The sequence below is a fragment of the Pleurodeles waltl genome, chromosome 9 (genome assembly GCF_031143425.1).
Source record: "Pleurodeles waltl isolate 20211129_DDA chromosome 9, aPleWal1.hap1.20221129, whole genome shotgun sequence".
In the NCBI taxonomy this organism is placed as follows: Eukaryota; Metazoa; Chordata; class Amphibia; order Caudata; family Salamandridae; genus Pleurodeles; species Pleurodeles waltl.
In genome coordinates, this window is record NC_090448.1 from 241,999,839 (window position 1) to 242,023,488 (window position 23,650).

At 43.2% G+C, this 23,650-nt stretch overlaps 1 protein-coding gene across 2 annotated transcripts in view; it reads left to right on the plus strand.

Moving 5' to 3' along the window:
• Positions 1-23,650, plus strand: part of RAF1 (Raf-1 proto-oncogene, serine/threonine kinase) — a 363,516-nt gene that overhangs the window by 135,599 nt on the left and 204,267 nt on the right. The gene's annotated exons all lie outside the window — the stretch shown is intronic.

The following is a 23,650-nucleotide window of genomic DNA, read 5'->3' on the forward strand; positions in this document are numbered from 1 at the left end:
CCTTCACATTACCTACTTTCCATGCTTCACCTCACCTTTCCATGGATGAGGAGCATCTCCATCGTCTGGACCTCAAACCAGCATTGTTCTACCTTCACTGCACGTGGAAATTCCGGTGGATGATGAAAATTTGTGGGGTATGTCGGAGCTAAAAAGGGTCTTGCTGTGCAGAAAAGGATCATCTCCAGATTGGTCATGCTCTGCATTAAACTCTTCTACGCATGCAAAACTGTGACCACTGCGTTAGCTTGCGGAGTTCCAGTCCTGGATATCTGCCTGGCAACAACATGGGCTTCCCTGCACACGTTTACCAAAAATGACTTCCTGGACAGTCAGGTCTGTTGCGGTGGGTGTTTTGCCTGTTCGATCTTGCAGGACTTCATTGTCTGAAATTGGTCTGCAGACCCACCTCCTGGGATGGTATTGCTTGGGTATCTATTCTGATGTAAGGAGCCTGCAGCTAGAAGTTAGAACAAGTTACTTACCTTCGGTAATTCCTTATCTGGTAGAGACTGTATCTAGCTGCAAATTTCTTACTGACCCACCCATCCTCCCTGCTCTGGGAACGTATTTCTAGGGATGGGGCTGTATACCTTTCAGGGCCCCAGTTTTTCACACCTCCGATCAGTGTTCTTCATCACTCCACCCATCTGGCGTGGTGCATCGTGAAAAGAAACTACCGTTGGCTCGCCAGGGTGGCGCCTAAATAGGTACTGTGGATGTCACTTCTGGCGCGGACAGCGCCAATGACGCTCAAGGAGCCAATCGTCGTCACCAACTAGCGTGAAGGGGTACTGCTCATGAAAAATCTTCCGGATCTGGTCTGATGCCTGGGATAATTCTAAAGTAAGGAATCTGCAGCTGGATATAGACTGTCCTAGATGAGGCTTTATTGGTGGTAAGTAACGTGTTCATCAGCACCATCTATATAAGAATCATTAATGTTGTGGGTCAGTTTATCATTGATCAATGATTTTAACATCCTCACCAGGCACAAGAGTTGTCAAAGCATTGTCCGGTCTCTATTTGGTCTCTGCCAGTATATTAATGGCTAGCAACATCTCTGTGGTCAACATTTCTTTGTCACTAAACAGAGGATGAAGTTGTTATGAAGGTTGCTGAATAATTATTTCCCTGTGACCTGAAGAGTTAGCTTTATCTGTAGCCAGACTAAATCTGCACCTCCTCACAGTAACATTAGAGCTTAGGGGCAGGACTAATAAATGTCCCCACATGCAGCCCTTTCAACATATCCTCCATTGTTTTTATTAAACGTTCAGCTGGATGGTTGCCATGTACCTCCTACATGGGATCACAACCTCCGCAATCAGCTCATCGTGCGTATCTGATCTTGGTGAACTATAATGGGCTCTGGACAACTGGTTATTTGCCTAGCATTTGTTATCTTGATCTGTCCCTCCTGTCCTTCTTCCCCCTCAAGACTCCAGCACTCCTTCACAGCTGTTCCATTGCTTTCCCCCCAGCGTTTTTTTTTATTTCTAATTTGCAGTTTGCTACACCTTTGCTTCTCCTTCCCACCCCGTAAATTTGTTCTTGCAACTCATTGGTGATGACCTCCTCTACCAACTACCCTTCCCTGTCACGTTTTTCATCGAAATGCTTTTTTTTCTTTTTTTTTGTCTTTTCTGCTGATGATTACTAGTACTTGCAACAAGCATTAGAAAGGCAAATAGGTCTGCGTTGCTTTCAGAAGGTGAGACTGATTTGCTTGTCCTCTGTGTAGACAGATCAGATTGATTCTCCTTGCTAGATTCCCCTTCTGACTCAATTCATAAGTCTGTAAACCAAAGCTTGCAATATATCCAGTTGCTAAACTGCTTACTCGATGTCTGTTTCTAAACAGAAAAAATAGAAAAATGCAAGTTTTGTGACTGACACTTGTTGGATAGGCAGATTGCAGAATTATGGTATGTCACAGTAATTTGTATCACTCAACATGGATCTCTTAAAGATTTCGTCTTAGTGAACTGACCCACAAATTCAATGTTTAACTTTTCTGCTGAGAAGGAGATGATCTGTTCCCCGCTCTTATTTCAATGAGAGGTCAGTCCAGACCTTTTTTTCCTGGGCCATGAAGGCTCTCCCTTGTAATATCAAACTCCTGAAATGCGAAATGGTGGTTTTCCACCCTGGAAACAATTGCGAATATTCTCCTGTCATAAAAAGTAAGTGCATTTTCAGGTTTGGAATGGAAAGTGCATGCCTCTAGACCAGAGGTGTTCAAACTAGGCGGTGGTCCCCTATGAGGGAGCATGAATTCATTGTGGGCAGGGGTGCTGTTGGTTAGTAGAAAAAAGCAACAACAAAAAAGCACTGAACCACTCTGTAAGGATCCATCAGTAATATATTTTCTTCACCAGCGTCCTGGCTGGGAGTTGGTGTCAAAGGGAAAAGGTCTCTAAATAACTCTCAAAATACCTTGTCCTCATGTGATCTCACTTTAGGGAGGCCAGGCTTTACATAGCATTTTGACAGCCATTTAGCTGATAGTATTTTTAAAAGCACTGTTTGAATTATTTAATATGTTTGGAGCTGCCAGATAGTTTTATAGCATAATTGTGAAAAATATGTTGTCATTCTTTGGTGTGCCCAAATATGTTTTTTTAGATGGGGGTCGCGGGGTTGAAGGCGCGTGGTGTGGCACGGTATTAAAAAGTTTGAAGACCACTGCCACATACTTAATGGAGCTACAGTAGAAGGGGTCACAAAGTGGGGAACAGAAATATGTAGAAGTAGAAACACGTTTGCACCACATTTGCTAATGCTGAATTGTCAATCAGATGAAAAATGTGCTTGAAGAAAGGTTGCACGTTGGGGTACTGGAGAAAATGTATAGCTGTTTAATATTTCCTGCAGTGTTTTAGGAATCGATTGAGAATCCCTAAAAATCCGGAAAGTTGTACAAAACCTGGGAGTACTTTACGGTGTCACTTTTTTTGACTTTATGTGACCCTTATTCAAACTATTTGAGTACAGGAAGAAGCATTATAGGAGGAGTACTCGTATGTGTTGTTTTATGTCTTTGTATCTTGCTGGAAACGTCAAACTCCTTATTAGTAAAAGTGCAGAGTCTAAGGTCCTTCCTGTTTGTACTAACTCCATACGAAAATTGCCTGCATATTCTCAATTTATTGCCAACTTCGATGTCTTGGGCCCAACCCAAAGGTATGTAAGAGTAGTAGGCAACTACTACTTTACGTAGTCCGAACTACCTTTCGGAGTTGAATCTGCGGATCGAAAGACATAAGTTTGACTTTAACTCTCTTGCAGCCGAGACAAAACGTGGCTAACTCTCTTACAACAGAGGAAAGACTCGCCACGTCTTGCGTGCCTTGCCTTATTTGTAAAAAGGCCGTTCTGCTAGTGTATTTGGCAGTAGATTAAACTCGTATTTCTTCACTTGATGGGAGGCAGTGAAGGCTTTTGTTGTTCGCTTTATGTGTAAGCCGGTTTTTCAAAGCTGGGTTATCCAGGACCCAAGGGAAAACGCACACTACTGAAACGGGGCTTTAAGCCATCATTGCGCCCACCATGAAAAAAGACAGAATAATGAGCTACGAGAATCAGTCGTTCTGTTTAAGGTTGTAAAAGAAGTGCTATGGAGCTATCTAAGGTAAAAAAATCCCAGCGAGCAAATGGAAAGACTTCTGAGAAAATATACTGGTGATTAGTGAGTGAGTAAACCTTGGAAGGCTTGCTTCCCCTCCCCTTAGATCCTTCAGTGATGGGAGAATGCACCGAAACGGTCCAGACTTTGGCCTTCGTCGGCAACACGTGAAGTAGGAAAAAACATGTTCGGAAATAAAGGTGCAGCCGTATATGCCATTTTATTTACATCGAGCCTTAACCCAAAGCATTGCCGCAGGATGATAAGACCATGGCCATCAACTTATGTTTACAAAATGCTCCCGGCAATGGCTCACATGGAGTTTGTAGTCCGCGTGTTGTGGCCCTGTGCAGGATGCAGATGTGGAGAAGTCCTTATTCTGTAAAAACAACCTGTTAGCTGCTATTCGTGCACATGAATAAGGCTGTAACTTTGTCAGTTTGTCGGGCCCATGACATTTGGCACTTGAGCAAGTTTTGCTCATTCCCAGGGGAAATGTTGCTATTGCAATCGCTTGTTCCTAGGGGTGCAGGCTAGTCCGTATCTTGGTGCCACCTGGTATCTGCACTTAGAAAACAATCTCGATGCAAAAAAGCAATAATGCACAAAATCTATATTATTTACATGAAAGAATACTAACCTGGTTTGCATTTACTTCATTTTGAATCAACGCCGAGGACTTAAGTTGCCTGATTTCTTCTCCCAAAGTGTTTTTAATCTCAGTGATTGGAACAAGGGCTCTCCATTGATGTATTTTACATTTTTGTCAAGTTTAACAAGACCAACCAACTCGGTCACAAAAGTGCGGTATTCTATTTGTGATTGCCAATTCACCAATTTTTTTCTATTGCAACTTTATTTACACACTGAAAAATTAGTAAAGTATGCTTGCGTAAAATCCCCTTGCTACATTATTACAACGCATGCACATGAATTACATGTGAGGATTGAGACATGTAAGTGGGCATTGCACATACACACAACCTCACCCTTTGTGCCCCTTCTTCCAGCACCCGCAAGTTGTGAGTTGATAACTCTTGCCACCAACATATGCAGTGATGTGGAGCTCACAAGTGCAAATGCTGTCAAGAGAGACTCAGTCTTCCATTCTTCATAGGTGTAAAAATTGAGCATCCTTAAATAACTAGATCTGTCAGTTACAACAGATACATAAGGCAAAAGTGCAATAGTAAGCGCTGTCATAGAAACATCATATCCATTACACTGGCAAAATGTGATTTTGCGGGTGCGTTTTTTTTCAGATTATTATGCATTTGCCAATTAATCCATTATCTGCAACATCTTTGGCAGATGTCAACCAAAAAGTGTTATTTCTAGCTGAAAGAGACCAAAAGTTACTAAAAACGTGGCAACGTTTTGCTGTGCACTTGAAAACCCTTCAGAAAGGTTGACTGATCACCTTTCAGTTCCTTATTGTGGTATTTCATTGTTAAGGAGGTACTAAAGAGGTTACACCTGAAGCTCAACACAGATAAGACTGAGGTGCTGATTTTCGGCAGCCACACCAACTTCTGAAATGACTCCTGATGGTCATCAGAACTCCGCCCCACCCCCACACCGAAAGACCACACCCGCAACCTCTGCATCATTCTGGACAGCAAACTCTCCACGAAGCGATATTTCAGTGCAGTCTCCTCAGCCTGGTTCCACACTCTCTGCATGGTACTTGGAATCTTAAAATGGCTTCCCATCAGCACCAGGAAAACAGTGACACAGGCCATCATCACCAGCTGCCTGGATTACGGCAACACACTCCATACAGGCTACAGTTGATACAGAACACAGCAGCCAGACTGACCCTCAACCTGCCCAAAAGACCCACATCACCCAGCACCTGAGAGAATCCCACTGGCTCCCCATCCTTAAAAGATGCCTTTTCAAACTCCTGACCATCGCCTCCAAAAAAAACCCTCACGACCTAGAGCTACATACCTGAACCACTGCCTGAACTTCCACCGACCTGCCAGGAACCTCCAACCGCCCACCTCTCCCTCGCACAGACACCACGCATCCACCACTGCCACAGTGGAGGACGCTCCTTCTCCTACCTTGTGGCCAAGTCCTGGAACGCCTTCCCTACCCCACACCTCCGAACATCGTCCTTGCTAACAGACTTCAGGAGGAAGCTCAAGACCTGGCTCTTCAACTGAAAACTGCATCACAGCGCCTGGATACGCTCACGGGTGATAAGTCACGCTATACAAAAACAGCATGATTGATGATTGAACAACACCTTTATCAAGAGAGTGTTAACTTGTAAAGAGGACAAAATAATACTATAATATGTTGTACCGTTTTCTGCCACATAATTTGGCCTTTCTTGCCACATAATTACTCAACCCTGCTGCACACATGGGTCTTCCCTTGCTGCATAATTCCAGTGGCCCGATCTTGTGCAAAAGTAGGGGTTCACAAGTGTGCACAACAGAGGTTGCTTCCTCCGCGCTTTCACTGTAGAACTCATTACATTTCATATCCTAGAATTGATCCTCGCTTTGAGTCCCTGCTCCTGGGGCACTGCCGGTGCCAGCATACATTTGCAGTGCTGTTGTCTGTACTCCTTGTGGCTCGGGTCAAAAGAATGTCCGGTATAAACATTGGCACTCTTTTCTCGTGGACAGACTTTGCCAACCACCAATGAGAAACCGAGTCACTGTCTTTGGAACTACTGTTAGAATCATGTTATGTTGACACACTAACCTTAATTTATGCATGCACGCCATGTCAAAGAACTGTGCACAATGTTTCATTAATGCAGGAATAAGGTCTGGCTTTCACCTAAGTGTTAAGACGTTCCTTGAAACCCGCACTAGTTACTGGCTTCATCATGGCGTGTTTTTAAAAAAAAATGTAAACAGTCCTTTCTGTGTTGAGAGTGCATCATTTCGGTGTGTAGCCTTCTTTCAGTGTCTGTGAGGTTCACATGTATGCCAAGTGGTCATGGGTAGGCAGTAGAAGACTTGTAACGGTTTTCACTGTGTTGAAGTGTTACTCCACGGCTTTTCCCCCTTATAATATAAAGCATCCAGTGCCCCCTCAGGGTACAAGCTGGCAGAAGCATACAATCCAAACCTTCCGCTTTAGTCAGTCGAATACAGCTTTTTAGCGCCACTGGATCCTTCAGCTTTAACAGTCATCTGATTAGTGTGGATTGTAATTGTAAACACGCAAACCCCAGTTCCTTAACCCCTTCCCCGCCACGGACGTAATGGTTACGTCCATGGCAGCGCCCGTGTGGCGCCATGGACGTAACCATGACGTCCTGCATGCTGCCCTCGGGAGAAGCGCTAGCGCTCCCTCCGAGGGCCGCCCCAGGTCAGGGCTGAAAGGGGAATCCACACAAGTGAGGTATCATTTTTATTGGGAGACTTGGGGGTACGCTGGGTGGAAGGAAATTTGTGGCTCCTCTCAGATTCCAGAACTTTCTGTCACCAAAATGTGAGGAAAATGTGTTTTTTTAAGCCAAATTTTGAGGTTTGCAAAGGATTCTGGGTAACAGAACCTGGTCAGAGCCCCACAGGTCACCCCATCTTGGATTCCCCTAGGTCTCTAGTTTTCAAAAATGCACCGGTTTGGTAAGTTTCCCTAGGTGCCGGCTGAGCTAGAGGCCAAAATCTACAGGTAGGCACTTTGCAAAAAACGGCTCTGTTTTCTTTCAAAAAAAGGGATGTGTCCACGTTGCGTTTTGGGGCATTTCCTGTCACGGGCGCTAGGCCTACCCACACAATTGAGGTACCATTTTTATCGGGAGACTTGGGGGAACGCTGGGTGGAAGGAAATTTGTGGCTCCTCTCAGATTCCAGAACTTTCTGTCACCGAAATATGAGGAAAACGTGTTTTTGTAGCCAAATTTTGAGGTTTGCAAAGGATTCTGGGTAACAGAACCAGGTCAGAGCCCCACAATTCACCCCATCTTGGATTCCCCTGGGATTCTAGTTTAAAAAAATGCACTGGTTTGCTAGGTTTCCCCAGGTGCCGCCTGAGCTAGAGGCCAAAATCCACAGGAAGGCACTGTTTTCTATAAAAAATGTGATGTGTCCATGTTGTTTTTTGGGCCATTTCCTGTCGCGGGCACTAGGCCTACCCACACAAGTGAGGTATCATTTTTATTGGGAGACTTGGGGAAATGCTGGGTGGGAGGAAATTTGTGGCTCCTCTCAGATTCGAGAACTTTCTGTCACCAAAATGTGAGGAAAATTTGTTTTTTTAGCCAAAATGTGAGGTTTGCAAAGGATTCTGGGTAACAGAACCTGGTCAGAGCCCCACAAGTCACCCCATCTTGGATTCCCCTAGGTCTCTAGTTTTCAAAAATGCACAGGTTTGGTAGGTTTCCCTAGGTGTCGGCTGAGCGAAAGGCCAAAATCTACAGGTAGGCACTTTGCAAAAAACAGCTCTGTTTTCTGTGATGTGTACATGTTGTGTTTTGGGGCATATCCTGTCGCGGACGCTAGGCCTACCCACACAAGTGAGGTACCATTGTTATCGGGAGACTTGGGGGAATGCTGGGTGGAAGGAAATTTGTGGCTCCTCTCAGATTCCAGAACTTTCTGTCACCGAAATGTGAGGAAAATATGTTTTTTTAGCACATTTTTGAGGTTTGCAAAGGATTCTGGGTAACAGAACCTGGTCAGAGCACCACAAGTCACCCCATCTTGGATTCCCCTAGGTCTCTAGTTTTCAAAAATGCACAGGTTTGGTAGGTTTCCCTAGGTGCCGGCTGAGCTAGAGGCCAAAATCTACAGGTAGGCACTTTGCAAAAAACAGCTCTGTTTTCTGTGATGTGTCCACGTTGTGTTTTGAGGCATATCCTTTCGCGGGCGCTAGGTCTACCCACACAAGTGAGGTATCATTTTTATCGGGAGACTTGGGGGAACATAGAATAGCAAAACAAGTGTTATTGCCCCTTGTCTTTCTCTACAGTTTTCCCTTCCAAATGTAAGACAGTGTGTAAAAAAGACGTCTATTTGAGAAATGCCATGTAATTCACATGCTAGTATGGGCACCCCGGAATTCAGAGATGTGCAAATAACCACTGCTTCTCAACACCTTATCGTGTGCCCATTTTGGAAATAGAACGGTTTTCATGATAGCTATTTTTTACTGTTTATATTTCAGCAAATGAATTGCTGTATACCCGGTATAGAATGAAAACCCACTGCAGGGTGCAGGTCATTTATTGGCTCTGGGTACCTAGAGTTCTTGATGAACCTACAAGCCCTATATATCCCCGCAACCAGAAGAGTCCAGCAGACATAACGGTATATTGCTTTCGAAAATCTGACATTGCAGGAAAAAGTTACAGAGTAAAACGTAGAGAAAAATTGATGTTTTCTTCACCTCGATTTCAATATTTTTCTTTTTCAGTTGTTATTTTCTGTAGGAAACCCTTGTAGGATCTACACATATTACCCCTTGCTGAATTCAGAATTTTGTCTACTTTTTAGAAATGTTGCGGTTTCTGGGATCCAGCGTTGGTTTCATGCCCATTTCTGTCACTGACTGGAAGGAAGCTGAAAGGATAAAAAATCGTAAAAATGGGGTATGTCCCAGTAAAATGCCACAATTGTGTTGAAAAATTGGGTTTTCTGATTCAAGTCTGCCTGTTCCTGAAAGCTGGGAAGCTGGTGATTTTAGCACCGCAAACCCTTTGTTGATGCCCTTTTCAGGGAAAAAAACACAAGCCTTCTTCTGCAGGCCCTTTTTCCCATTTTGTTTTAAAAAAACGAAATTTTCACTGTATTTTGGCTAATTTCTTGGCCTCCTTCTGGGGAACCCCCAAAGTCTGGGTCCCTCTAGAATCCCTAGGATGTTGGGGAAAAAAAGGACGCAAATTTGGCTTGGCTAGCTTATGTGGACAAAAAGTTATGAGGGCCTAAGCGCAAACTGCCCCAAATAGCCAAAAAGAGGCTTGGCACCTGAGGGGGAAAAGGCCTGGCAGCGAAGGGGTTAAACAACAAGAGAATTTTTTTTTTTTTTTCTGGGAGTGCTTTGTTAGATCGAATGTCATGTAGTGTCACGTATGATGATGTGACCATTAAGCCAATTAGTTGTTTTGAAACCCACAAACTTCGACCTCTATTTTTTGGGCACAGCATGTTGCCGAGTATGCCGTTGGTGAGTCCTGCACACTTTAATGGTGAGACCGCCCCTTTCAATTACCGATCATGATCTTACTCAGTGACATCCCATGGTTGCCTGTAGTAGTTTCCATTACTTTATTCCTTCACGGGTGACTTTTCTTTTCTTTTTTTGCATGATTTGCTTTTTATAGACACCAGTGGCCCTAGTGGGACAGCGCCTGCAGCACGTGCTGTACTAGTTTAATGGACTACCAAATTCCAACCCTAAGGTTGCGCTCTATACAGGGAGTGCAGAATTATTAGGCAAATGAGTATTTTGACCACATCATCCTCTTTATGCATGTTGTCTTACTCCAAGCTGTATAGGCTCGAAAGCCTACTACCAATTAAGCATATTAGGTGATGTGCATCTCTGTAATGAGAAGGGGTGTGGTCTAATGACATCAACACCCTATATCAGGTGTGCATAATTATTAGGCAACTTCCTTTCCTTTGGCAAAATGGGTCAAAAGAAGGACTTGACAGGCTCCGAAAAGTCAAAAATAGTGAGATATCTTGCAGAGGGATGCAGCACTCTTAAAATTGCAAAGCTTCTGAAGCGTGATCATCAAACAATCAAGCGTTTCATTCAAAATAGTCAACAGGGTCGCAAGAAGCGTGTGGAAAAACCAAGGCGCAAAATAACTGCCCATGAACTGAGAAAAGTCAAGCGTGCAGCTGCCACGATGCCACTTGCCACCAGTTTTGCCATATTTCAGAGCTGCAACATCACTGGAGTGCCCAAAAGCACAAGGTGTGCAATACTCAGAGACATGGCCAAGGTAAGAAAGGCTGAAAGACGACCACCACTGAACAAGACACACAAGCTGAAACGTCAAGACTGGGCCAAGAAATATCTCAAGACTGATTTTTCTAAGGTTTTATGGACTGATGAAATGAGAGTGAGTCTTGATGGGCCAGATGGATGGGCCCGTGGCTGGATTGGTAAAGGGCAGAGAGCTCCAGTCCGACTCAGACGCCAGCAAGGTGGAGGTGGAGTACTGGTTTGGGCTGGTATCATCAAAGATGAGCTTGTGGGGCCTTTTCGGGTTGAGGATGGAGTCAAGCTCAACTCCCAGTCCTACTGCCAGTTCCTGGAAGACACCTTCTTCAAGCAGTGGTACAGGAAGAAGTCTGCATCCTTCAAGAAAAACATGATTTTCATGCAGGACAATGCTCCATCACACGCGTCCAAGTACTCCACAGCGTGGCTGGCAAGAAAGGGTATAAAAGAAGGAAATCTAATGACATGGCCTCCTTGTTCACCTGATCTGAACCCCATTGAGAACCTGTGGTCCATCATCAAATGTGAGATTTACAAGGAGGGAAAACAGTACACCTCTCTGAACAGTGTCTGGGAGGCTGTGGTTGCTGCTGCACGCAATGTTGATGGTGAACAGATCAAAACACTGACAGAATCCATGGATGGCAGGCTTTTGAGTGTCCTTGCAAAGAAAGGTGGCTATATTGGTCACTGATTTGTTTTTGTTTTGTTTTTGAATGTCAGAAATGTATATTTGTGAATGTTGAGATGTTATATTGGTTTCACTGGTAATAATAAATAATTGAAATGGGTATTTTTTTGTTTTGTTAAGTTGCCTAATAATTATGCACAGTAATAGTCACCTGCACACACAGATATCCCCCTAACATAGCTAAAACTAAAAACAAACTAAAAACTACTTCCAAAAATATTCAGCTTTGATATTAATGAGTTTTTTGGGTTCATTGAGAACATGGTTGTTATTCAATAATAAAATTAATCCTCAAAAATACAACTTGCCTAATAATTCTGCACTCCCTGTAAGAGGGAAGACAGGACATTATATTTCCCTTTTCTCCGTCTCGAGAAACATTTAATCGCTTATGCTTCGATTTGTTCTGGCAAGCAACTTTTTTTGCCAGTTTGTTAAGGAGTGTTAATGTAGGCCCATTAACAGCGAGATGCTGGAATCTGCATCTGAAGACTTTCTCTGCCCTCTCACCCAGTGGGCTGTTTGACCCTTGTGAGCAAGTGCCTCTTTTGACATGGTTAGCCCCCAACATTTTGCCTGGTATTTGATGTGGTTTCAAAGTTGTTAGTGCCCAGGCCCCCTGCTAACCAGGTTCCCTGGGCCAGATCTCTTTCCCAAAACTGTTGTGATGCATTGGCACAATTGGCAACACATTTAACTGCCACTATACATCCGTAGAAAATGGCATTTAGGTATCCAGGCCATAGGGGTACTAAGGGTAGGTCCCTAAGGGCAGCAGCACAGATTGTGCCACTCTCAGGGACCATGCAGGTGCACCCAGCACTGCCATTGCAGGCTGAGTGTCCTGGGCAATCCTAAAATTCAAAACTGACATGACACACAGCCTTTGTGACCTGTCCACTAAACACTCCATGCAATACAGGTAAGCCACCCTTTAGGCCCTAATGGAGGGTGCACTATATTGCAGGTCTGGGTATAGATGCATGAGCAGTAAGCCCCTATAGTGTCCTTGCCAAACCCGGGACATAGTAAGTGAACAGACTAGCCGTTTTAAATGCATGTGCTGTCCGTTTGTCAGTATGAGTTCCACAGCTACATGATGGCCACTCTGAATCCTGGGTTGTTTGATATCAAACAACTCAAAACAATAAATCCAAACTGGTACCAGTATTGGATTTATTGCAAAAGGTAACCAGGAGCCACCTTAGAGGGGACCCCAGCAAAAGCTAACTAACCTTGGCATGGTTGCTGGCCAGTCACAACCAGCCTGTCACAACCAGACAAGATTCTGGAACCCTGGGGTGAGAGCCTTTGCTCTCTGGGTTCAGAAAACAAAGGATGTCCTGGGCAGAGGTGTTACACCTCCTCCCCCAGGAATGGGCACTGCCCTTCCAGCAAGCTTCAAAGGGCTTGCCATCCTTGAAACTCGACCCCAAGCCCTGCTGCTAGCAGCAGCTGGCCACCTCCATTGCAAACCCCCACTTTTGGCAGGAGCAACAATGGAAAATTGCACAAAGGACTGGAGGAGTGGCCACCCCAATCCTGCACCACCCCTAATGTGTTGCATGTGAGGTGACCCCTCCTCCGCATTTCATTTTCCTCCATCTTACATAGTAGGAAAATATCCTACCAGGGATGGGGTAGTGACCTCTGCTCACAGGAAGTGGCTACATATTGGATGTAGCCACCCAAAGGTAGATGACCCATTGGTCACCACTAAGGACTCTCTTAAACGCCCACTAAAGTCATTGTTCAGTGGGCAGCCCTAGACCTGCAGATCAGATTCTGAGGGCACAAGAAGGCCAGCAACAAAGAAACCCCAAGGCTTGAGAACTGCAATCCTGTTATACAAACAAAAGGCACCAGGCCCTGCCAGCTGCACCCAGGATCCTACTGTCGCCTCTGAGGGGTTGCATGAACATTGGACGAACTATGCAAAACCCCAGAGCACATCCACCATTCTGAAAATCAACAAAGATCTCCCTCCAAAGTAAAGGCATCACTCCCTGCAACAAAAAAAGCAAAGACCAGTGAAGTCCAGATCACTGACCGGCCCCTGATCAAGGACTGCTGCTGAACCAAATTCCACCCGACGGACCTGGAGGAAAAACCCTGCAAGTGTGCCAAGTTTGGTGGCACTGCGACCTCCAGTGGCTGAACTGTGCAGGCAGCCTGGGGTTGGACACTCAAAAGAAAAGTCCACTCTGAACTCTCTGAGGACCAGAAGCAAGCTCGAGTCGAGGGACTTCAGGACATGTAAGAACCACCCACCAGAGTGGCCCCTGCTGACCTTCAATCCACCCTCAGTGACCTACCTCTTGGTTCCAAGGGGACCTTTGTGTACAGCTCTTGGCTCATCTATCTGCTCTGCACCCGGCCTCCCTGGGCCCTGCACTGGAGAACCAAGGGTGCTCTAAGGGTCCCCAACCCCTTGCAACCTCTACACTCCAAGGTGACCCACTGGTCTCACCTTGAAGTCTGCCTGTGCAGTGCTTTTCCAAGTGGTTCACCACAGTGGCCTTGCACCAGCTCCAAGGACGTTTCAGCAGCTGCTCCGGCCAAAACGGGGAGCTGCACATCATCTCTATACCCCATATAGAGAGCCAGTCTCCTACAACCCTCAATTGCCTACCTGAAAAAAAGCTAAGAACAAAATTTTATTCTACATTTCACAAATTTGCGCTTTGTACTATGAAATAAGGCACCATCATCTATTTTTATTTTTTTAGCCGACTGTGTTTTGCAGTGTGGGGTTTGTAGGTTTGCCTTGAATACGCTTATTATCGCCTAAAAAAAAAAACAGGATGCAAAGTGGTGTTGACTAAAATGGCAGAATTTGCTGTAGGTGCTTTTTGCTTCGTATAAATTCTTGTGCACATTAAGGTTCATGAAGCTCTCTCCGATGAATCTTTAATTCCAACTGAGGCTAAAGATAAGATGCAATACATTTTGATAACATGAAGCACATTAGGATCCACAAGAAAGACCGAAAGTGGTTAGGTTTCAACCAGTACAACTGTACTAACAGACCAGTAAAGTTACAAGCCTAAATACTTAATTCTTCAAATTAGTTGCAAACCAATAGTCAATATCTGAATGCATTTGTCAGTGTATTAATTTGAAGCAATCCAAAAGTCATTGAGCAAAGACAAATTACTATACAGATGTCTCGAAGGTGAGATAAGTCAACATCAGTTCTCCCATAAAGAGAGCACCCTACTCTTACGTCAAGGAAACGTTCCGCTACACAAGTCAGAAGGGGGAATTCTCATTGAGAGTCAGGCAAAGAAGCTGGTACAGAATCTATTGAGTTCTTCTCCTCTTGGCATTACCAATACTGACATTTGATACACCTACCCAGGGTTCCCATAAAACAAGCTAGTCAGGTTATGGCAAGATAATACATTACTACACAGTTAAGCTATTCTAAACATTCTTCAAACTTAGATTTCTTTCAACATAAGGAGATACATTGGATCAAGCTGTACTCTGCAGGTGTATTGCAACAGCTTGTTAACACATTCTACAAGGATTGTACAAAATAAAATATTTTCACTTGAGAACTGAAAGCCAGGGGCACATTGAGATGGTGCACATGGAGTTGGCTTCTCATTATAAAATAAATATGTTATGAATGCAAGATGGCAACCAAATGTTAAATGCTAGCCATTTTAAAAATACAGGCCTACATTAGCTATGGTAAATCTAAACGTGAAGAATATACACAAAGTAGGTTTGTGTGTTACATATTGATGTCACATGAAAATAAAACATTTATATAATTATAGAAATTGCTCTGTTGTCGTACATGATGTGGAGGCAAATGTCAGCTTTTGTTTTTTTTGTTTTTTTTAAAAAGTCACTAGCTCCATTAAAAAAAAAACAGTTTCACATGTAAAATAAAAATTTAACTCTGATCACATATTTTGTGAGAGTTGAACCAAACTACTTGCAGAATGACTGTGCAATCATGTTCTCATATAGGAGGATGACCCCTCGCATACCTAGTGTGGTGTACTTCATCAATGAGTTCCGCATCTATTACTAGTCTGCATCTGAGAGCACTACTTATGAGACTCTACGTCTTCTAGTTATGGGTTTCTTGGTTTGGGTAATGTTTTCTCCCTTATGCCAGCATTCATGTTCTCCCTTAATTAAACAGTCACACATAGTTGTATGTAGGTAAGATAAAACATTGTTTTTTACTGTTGTCTCCCCAAGATGATTTTTTTAAATAAAATTGGGGCAATAGCAGTAGAAACACTCCTTCTTAGAGCAGGTATCCAAGCGTTCCTCCTTCAAAGTTCAGATAGAGCTAGGGCAGCAGCAGTGCAAGCCTTTCCCATCACAGGACATGTACACATCGAGCAGCGATTGAGCAACCTGTGCTTCCCCCCACAACAGGTACAGCATCACAGTAGCATAGCCAGCCCCCTTCTTTCTCAGACGGTAGCAAGTACAACATTCCATTCCCTCCAAAACAGATCCAGCAGGGCAGATTTGTGCAAACTTAAATCACTCACAGAACAGTAACCAGTACAGATCAGACATGAGTAAATAGTAGGTTACAGACAGATCTCTGAAGTGGGTGCCTAACTCACTGAGAAACATGTGCAGGTGGATGAGTGAGTTCTGACAAATTCTTTACTTATGTAATATTCCGGGGTCACTTTCCAGAAAGTCTTGCTGCTTTCACTTGGAGGCTTGCTGTTTGTTTTGATTTTTTTTGGTGTTCCACGTAATGAGAAGTAGACATTTACCTACTAGGTCATTGTTATTTGGAGCTGCCTCACTGCAGCCTAAATAGCTGTGCTCTAGATATGCACCCAGGAGCCAACCTCTTTGAAATGGTTTTGAATGTGTATGCACCACATCCGGTGCAATCTCAACCTCAGTGCTACACCTTTTCAAAACGTGGCAGGCTTCCAGTGCTTATTGAGTCTACTCTTAATATGTTGTCCCATCTATATCTAGTGCTTATTTTGTTACACAATATGTGCCAGGGCCCAGAGTTTTGCCTAGTGCTGTTAAAGGTCTGTTTACCAATAACCAAGACTGCATAGTTGATTCCACCTCATGCCTCTTTAGGCCACCACCCACGGTCCCAGCTAGCTCCCCACCTCCTGTGGGACCCAGCATTGCTGTCACAGAGAGGGAGCTGCTAAAGTAGCTCCCTCTCTGTGAGAACAGTTTCCTCTGTGAGCCTGCATGCATCTCCGCGGGCAGGCAGACAGAGTAAAAACTGATCCGATGAAAGGAGAGCTGGTTGACAGCTCTCCCTTCATCGGACTAGAGTGTTTGCTATGACTTGGCGCCAACTTCAAAGCTGCTGCTAAGTCATAGCAAACAGCTATGTCCGGAGGTGGGCATCATGGGACATAGCAAGAGCTGGCCCTGTGGGGTGGCGGTTCCCAGGGCCATCAGTGGCTCCTGAAGGGGAGCTGTGCGGCCCCCCTCCAACATAGAACAGCCCCAGGGAGCTGTTGGTCCCCGGGGCTGGGAGGGTCCGTTCCGGACACCCTTTCTAGTTTTTACACCTTGCCCCGGGGAGGTGGTGTTCCCCGGGGCTGCAGGGAGTGTGGGGGGAGGGGAGTACATGACCCCCCCTTCATATTTGCTTTATGCCACGAGGAGGTGTTGGTCCCTGGGGCAGCACCTGGCCCACCTGGGGGCTTGTTAAAAAAATAAAAAAACAAGTGCGAGAGCCTGTGCTTGTTTTTTATTTTCTGCAGATCCACTGCGACATCTATTGAAAATGTAAACAAAAATGCTTTTTTGCCATGGAGGGATCCCTCTTGGACTCCACCACCAGCACTAAGGTGTCAGGGTGTCTGTACCCTGGCCCCTTTTCTTACTTTTAATATATATATTTTTTTTTGGGACTCTGTTTCAGCCGAGTCCCAACATGGCTTCCACCACTTCCTTGAAGTGTTGCCAGCTAATCAGATACCTGTACGAGATCAGGAGTGGTTGTGAATCCTTTGCATCCCTATATATACAAATTTGGATTTTCTTTAATGTCTCAAAAAACTGCTGGATGGATTTACACCAAACAACTAAAAGGGCTTTTTCTGGACCAAGAGCTACCTTTGTGCCTTATTTTGTACGATTCCGTCCAGTGGTTTTGGCTTTTCAAATTTGCCTATGGGAATTAACATTGGAAATGCTCTAATTTTGACCCCCCTTTTTCTTGGCCCCCACTTGACGGATCACCCCGAAACCTTCCAGAAAGCAGCTCACATGACTGCCAAATATTTAGAGAAAATTTCATGACGAATTGTCAAGCAGCGCTAAAGATATAGGCAAGTAAAACACTGCTTTTTCTATAGAAACTTGGCCCTAACTAAAACTACCTAGTTGTCACCGTCACTAGGTTTTAGATAGATGAATGGATGGATGGGTGGATAGATAGATAGATAGGCCACTTCAACCACTGGTTCTCCTAAATACTTAGTGAAAGCATTTTGCACATGTGTACTATGGCTCTTTTTTACAGCAATTCGCAACATCTTTGCTTCAAATAATAGTCGTATTTCCTGTGATCTAATTTAAAACTATAAAGATTTTATATAACTGTTGTAAATACACCTGCATGCTAGGAAGCACCTGTACTGGTGTACTAAAATTATACTCAATGGTTATTTGTTTTATTTAGATTTTTATTTGTTAAGATGTGGCAATTGAGAATGTGGCACAAATCTCTTTAATATTTAGTCAGTTAAAATAATTTCATGTGTGTCGATTTAGCAGCAGAGGGTGCTTAGCTGATTTTGAAGTTAGCAAAGTGGCCTGACATGGGGGTGTACATTAACTTTATTTTTTGCAACTTCTTTATGAATGACTTGTTTAAACTTGGTGGCATCCGGGCTTTCCTAAACTACTTCTCACTTTTGAAATGTATATACCCAAAAGAAATTTAAGATCAATGCAAGGAAATGCAGCATCCTGTTTATTAAAAAAAAAAAAGCCTAGGCAGCACAATTCGTATCCTAATGTCATTAAACTTGAACAGTTAGAAACTTTTAGTTACCTGGGTTTAGGACTTTGCAGTAGAAGGGAGTGTTGCTCTTGCAAGTGTACCAACCTTTTCTAACACAGTACATGTTTTATTACTGAATAATTTTAAATCTCTGGGAAGCCTGTTGTCTGCACCACTGAAATTATTGCGCCAAAATTGAGATAAATGACCTGTATGGCTGAGTTACAGGGCACTTCATTGTGGAGTTATATAAGGTTTAACAAAATCAATTCCTGTATAAATGCTGCCGTTTTCTGCAATCAACACTGGTTATTTTACTCAAAAGAATAAGGAGAAAGATTTATCAGCCGCTGTGCTGCTATTAGACCACTCATTTTATTAATTGGGCTATGGTCCTATCTGACTTCAGAGGTATTTCAGGGTGGCTTTAGAGATACCCCAGGGGTAGGTAATTCTTACCCCCAACCATGGTTATCATTTATGAAGGGCAACCAGGTTTGTCTTGGTCCACATAATGTATGGACAGAATCCAAATTCACTGAAACAGAACTCGTGTTGAACTATTAAGTGTGTGATTCACTGTACTTTACATGTGAAGCACTCCTTGTTATTACTCACATGTAGTCAGAACTCACGTTGAAACATAGAGTGCGAGTCGCTGTGCTCGATTTAAGTGTGCAAGTCACTGAAACAGAACTTGCTTTACTTTGTGAAGCGCGGCCTGTCACTGCACACTTGTAACCCTGCTGTTGATTCTCCCAAGTGCGCATGATAAATTCAATCCTACTTGCGCTGTGTCAACTAAAGGAAGTCTCCGTTTTGCGACATGTGAGGATTAAAATAAACACAATGTGCATTTCAATAACGCGAGCACCGAGTCTCTTTGACGCGCATGAGTCAACTTCAGCCTCACTGTCTCCAAGGATATCAGAAGGGGACTCGTGCCTCAGCGGTTTAAATTTTAAAAGTACAAAATACACCTGTCTCCACGGATGTCAGAAACTGACTTGTGTGCCTCAGCGATTTCAACTTTAAAAGTACACAATGCACCTTCCCTCGTTAAAACAATAATAGATTCTGTACACAGAGGCTCCAAAATACTCTCGCTAAATCTTTAATGTAACTGAGCGCTCAAATTCCAAGAACAAGCGGCCTGAATATGTTGAAAGTCAAATCCAGTAAGACATTAACAATGCGCTCGCCTTGCGCACAGATCCCCACAATGCCCCACTTGAGTCCCTGAAGCAACCAATGCCTTAATGACGTCCAAATTAACGTCGCCTTACCATATCTTAAGCAACAGTTAGCTGAGCAAAAGTCTGGTCGGCCTGCCGAGACACATTAAATTGAAGCACGCACAAGCAAGTTCGTAGGACGGTGCTGACTGCTGCTACCCCTCGTTGTCAATTTATATTGTGTTGAATAACACACATAAGGCAGCAGTAGTCCTGATGAAGATACGTTTATTCCAAGTTGGTCAGCACCAGTCTCCTCAGCAGCCACTCCAGGCTCAGACAGCAGTGCAACTATCTAAACATGGAACCTCCACTGACACACCAGCACACACAACAAAACACTACAGTATTGACATTCTAACATTAAATAACACTTTCCCATTTTTCCTGAGATCTACTTGCGTAGTAATTTGATTGGGGATCTTAATATTAAGATTACAGAGCTTTAAATCAAAATTGGGTAAAATATGCCAGGTTCCCAGCCTGTGTGTAGGAGGCAGGGACAGCAAATCACATTTGTTACATTTTTGTGCATGTTACGCGGCGTATATAAGGATCGCTTTAATATGATAGTCCAACATCGTGCAAATTTCATCTGGATGGTTTAAAGGCAGAGAGCAAAAATGTTGTAAATGCAACAATGACTAAAAACCAGCGTATACGTAATTAGGAGCCGTCTGTATTAGGAATTGATGTTTTGTTCTTATCTGCATAAATGATTGTTGCATGTTTTTGTGTTTGTATGGATATTATATACTGTTTTTCAATATGGCAAATTTTCAGATGTCATATTTTGCAACTAGCCTTTAACTATAAATATAAATAGTGTCATATATACTGAAACAAAAATCACAAGATGCACACTTACTGATACCACTAGGCACTTGTAAAAGAAAATTTGCCATTGAGATTTTGAATGTCTCCATCATTCTCCTCTCCCTATTTCCCTCCAGTGGCTCTCTTTATAAGACCTTGGTGGAGTAGAATACTGTCAGAGGACTCTCGCTTGCCTTGGTAGAATCAAAGCACTATGTTGAATGCCTCTCTGTCAGGGCTAACTCTAACCTTGTTTTTAATCCTGAAAACTAACATTGGTCTGAGAACACTTAGACAATGACAGTAAAAACCATTCAACTTGTGTGAAACCTAGTAAGGCTTTGGAACACAACAACTCTAAGATACAAACACTAAAAACAAAACTAAGAATAATGAAAGCAGAGAGGGCAAGATCCTGTGCACATCATTTTGGTGAAACATTGAACAGACATTGGCAAAGAAAACCGACCTGTGTTTAGTGTACTCATACATGGAGAGTTAGCACTTTAGAGCATCACTCGTGGGAGGGAGGAAGCATGAGAGGACCGGGAGGGTTATACTTAGTAAAGTAGTCCCTGATGCTGTTCAATGCAAACACTCAAATGGAAGCGGGTTGTCACACTGGAACAGCCAATAGTATTAGGGGAGAGAAGAATACTCCACTGGGCCAAACCAAGAAATGAATGATAGTCTTGTGCCAATGCTTAAAGCTGCTGGTCAAAAAATGGCAAACGTTTGAAAGGGGCAAACACAAAGCCAAATCTATAGGTCTGTTGGAGAGCAGCACAGTCATCACACAGACCTAAAAAACAGCACCTCAAAGGCTGGTAAAAATAAAAAAAAAACTCACAAAACTTACCACAACTTATTTTACTGCTGATATACCCTCAAGAACCATGAGCCAGTGAAAAAGATCTGTAGGCTAAGCGCCCAACCAAAGTCCTTTAGACAATAGACTTGAATCTTAAAAAGTCAGTATTTTGTACCTCTGAAGTCAATACTGTTAGTCCTATATAGTTGGATAATAAAACCTATTGAAGTGCATAGAGCTGAAAAATGTATAGTACACATTATCTAATTGATAATTTTTATGCAAATATTCCTATGGTGGTCATGTAACTTAGCATAGCGTCTTTTTATATGGTATGCTGTTTTCCCCATCTTTAGGCGTACTCTTCCCAAAATGTGCCATGGTATTTAGTCTGTGAAATTGCTTAGTAGTACCTCCTAGTGAGGTGCAGCTCATTGGCTCGAATCTTAAAAGGGCAGACTTGCCATTATAGGTCGATAGAATGAGAATTTCTTTTTTTGGGGTAGCATTAATACCTAATGCTTACATGAAAAGAGGTTATTTGATTAGTAGTGGTCTTATACTAGATACCTTTTTTATGTAACTAGTGCACACATTGAGCACAAATTAGCAACAAAGTTTCATTTTATTACTAGTTATGCTGCTTGCTACCCACGTCATCCTTATGCTTACTCTTCTCAAGCTCTACTGATTTGTTTCACCACTTAAAGCACAACGAATATTAAAGATTGCCAGAATATCCCTTACCAAGCTGAAACTGCTTACTGGTTGCAAGAGGTATTGCTGTCCAGTATCTTCATATCCCAAAAAGTTCAAAACATTCTCATTAAAAGTGTTTGCAAGAATTTGGTGAGCACTTCATCTCCGAATTTAGTGGAACTGATTATCACAAAGTACATATCGTTTCATTTAATTGTAGGTACTAGTCATATGGCATACTTAACTGTACAGCAGGAATTCTAATGTGTGCTCTGCAAGTATCTTTTATTGACTGTGAGCAGTGAGTTAATTTACCTGGGATTTACAGGCACCTTAAAGCACACATAAGACACAGCAGTGTTGCCTAGGTTTGTGTGAAGAATGGGGTCACAGACGTCAGTGGTACTCACTCCAAGCACCGTGATGCCTGGTTCAGTGTCGAAACTTTGCAGTTTACACATCGACTTATATCTGTATCTGATCTGACAGGTTTGCTCATCTCTCAGAGACTGAAGCAGAAACCATCAGCTGTAAAGTTGGTAAAATACCGTACCTAAACAGCAAGATATTTTTATCTAAAAGGAAATCAATATAGCTTGCTTTGCACTCAGCTCTTTCTAATAAATAAAGGTAGGGTCACAAAAAGAAGCCTTGAACCCATGATGTGCTCATCCAGTTTTCACAAACTGTCAAGTAGGATTCTTAAGTATTCGATTTGCACTTAGTCATTTGCAGGGGCGGCTCCTCTGCAATGGCGGAGTGTCGTCACCCCTCCTCCTCCTCCTCCTCCTTCCCCCCACCCGGCCAAGAGCAAGAAGATATCAAATAAAACTATAGTTAGACTATCATTTTATTTTTCATCTGCTGGCTCAGCCAGGAGTACAGGGAGGGATTGGACTGGTTCATGGGAGGTTGGAGGGAAGAGTGCACCTAAGTGCGCATGTGTGTTTGGCCGGCCATCTGAGGCCTGTCAAACACAAATGGGCACTTAAGTTTCTCCAGCCCGGCTGTGTTGAATGGTCGGACTGGGGAAACATGCACAGACCCCAGAGCTGTGTCTGCGCAGCAGTCATTGCAGCTCAGACCAATCCTGACACTGCTTTCATGGAAGGTTTTGCATGAAAGCAGCACCAGGATTGCTGAGGAGCCTTTGCTGGTGTCCCAGCAAATGCTAGGACACCAGAAGAGGAAGGAGGCAATACGAACGGCCAAAAAGGTACGTTTAAAAAAAAAATGTATTCCTTTTTTTGTGTGTTTTCTCCCGTCCTCGTGGTCCCCCTGGCTCTCCCTTGATATTTGCTGCGACCGCGACTGGTCATTTGTCAATAAATCAGCACAGACAAGATGATGACAGAGGATTTTGGCAACAAAGAAACTATCCCAACAATTGCTGCAAGCATGTTGGCCAACTGGAGTGCATATCTATCTCTCATCTTAAAACTTGCTTCAGCGTGTGGACGTTTGGAAGCCTAAGACAATATCTTTACAAAGGAACTTCCAGTAGTTTGATGCAAGCTTTTAGTATATGGAAACTCATCTACACATCATGTTAGCATTAGTACAAAATTTACTGCTAGCGTGTGTAATAGGTATTAGAGTGTATACAAAAAACCTCAGTATGAGTATCCTGAAACTGCTGCAACTTCATGTTACAAAAACAAATCCAGGCTCTGCCCAGTCCTTCATGAAAAGTGAGAATAAAATGGAAAGGAAGGAATAGGCATATGTTCAAGTTACTCTCCTTTGTTTTATTTGATGCTTAGTTTTTGTTTTCTTCCTTTCATTTCTACAAATGATTTTACTATAAGTTTATGCCCACCGGTTACCTATTAACTTTAGGAGCAGCCAGGGTCAACAAAACAGGTTT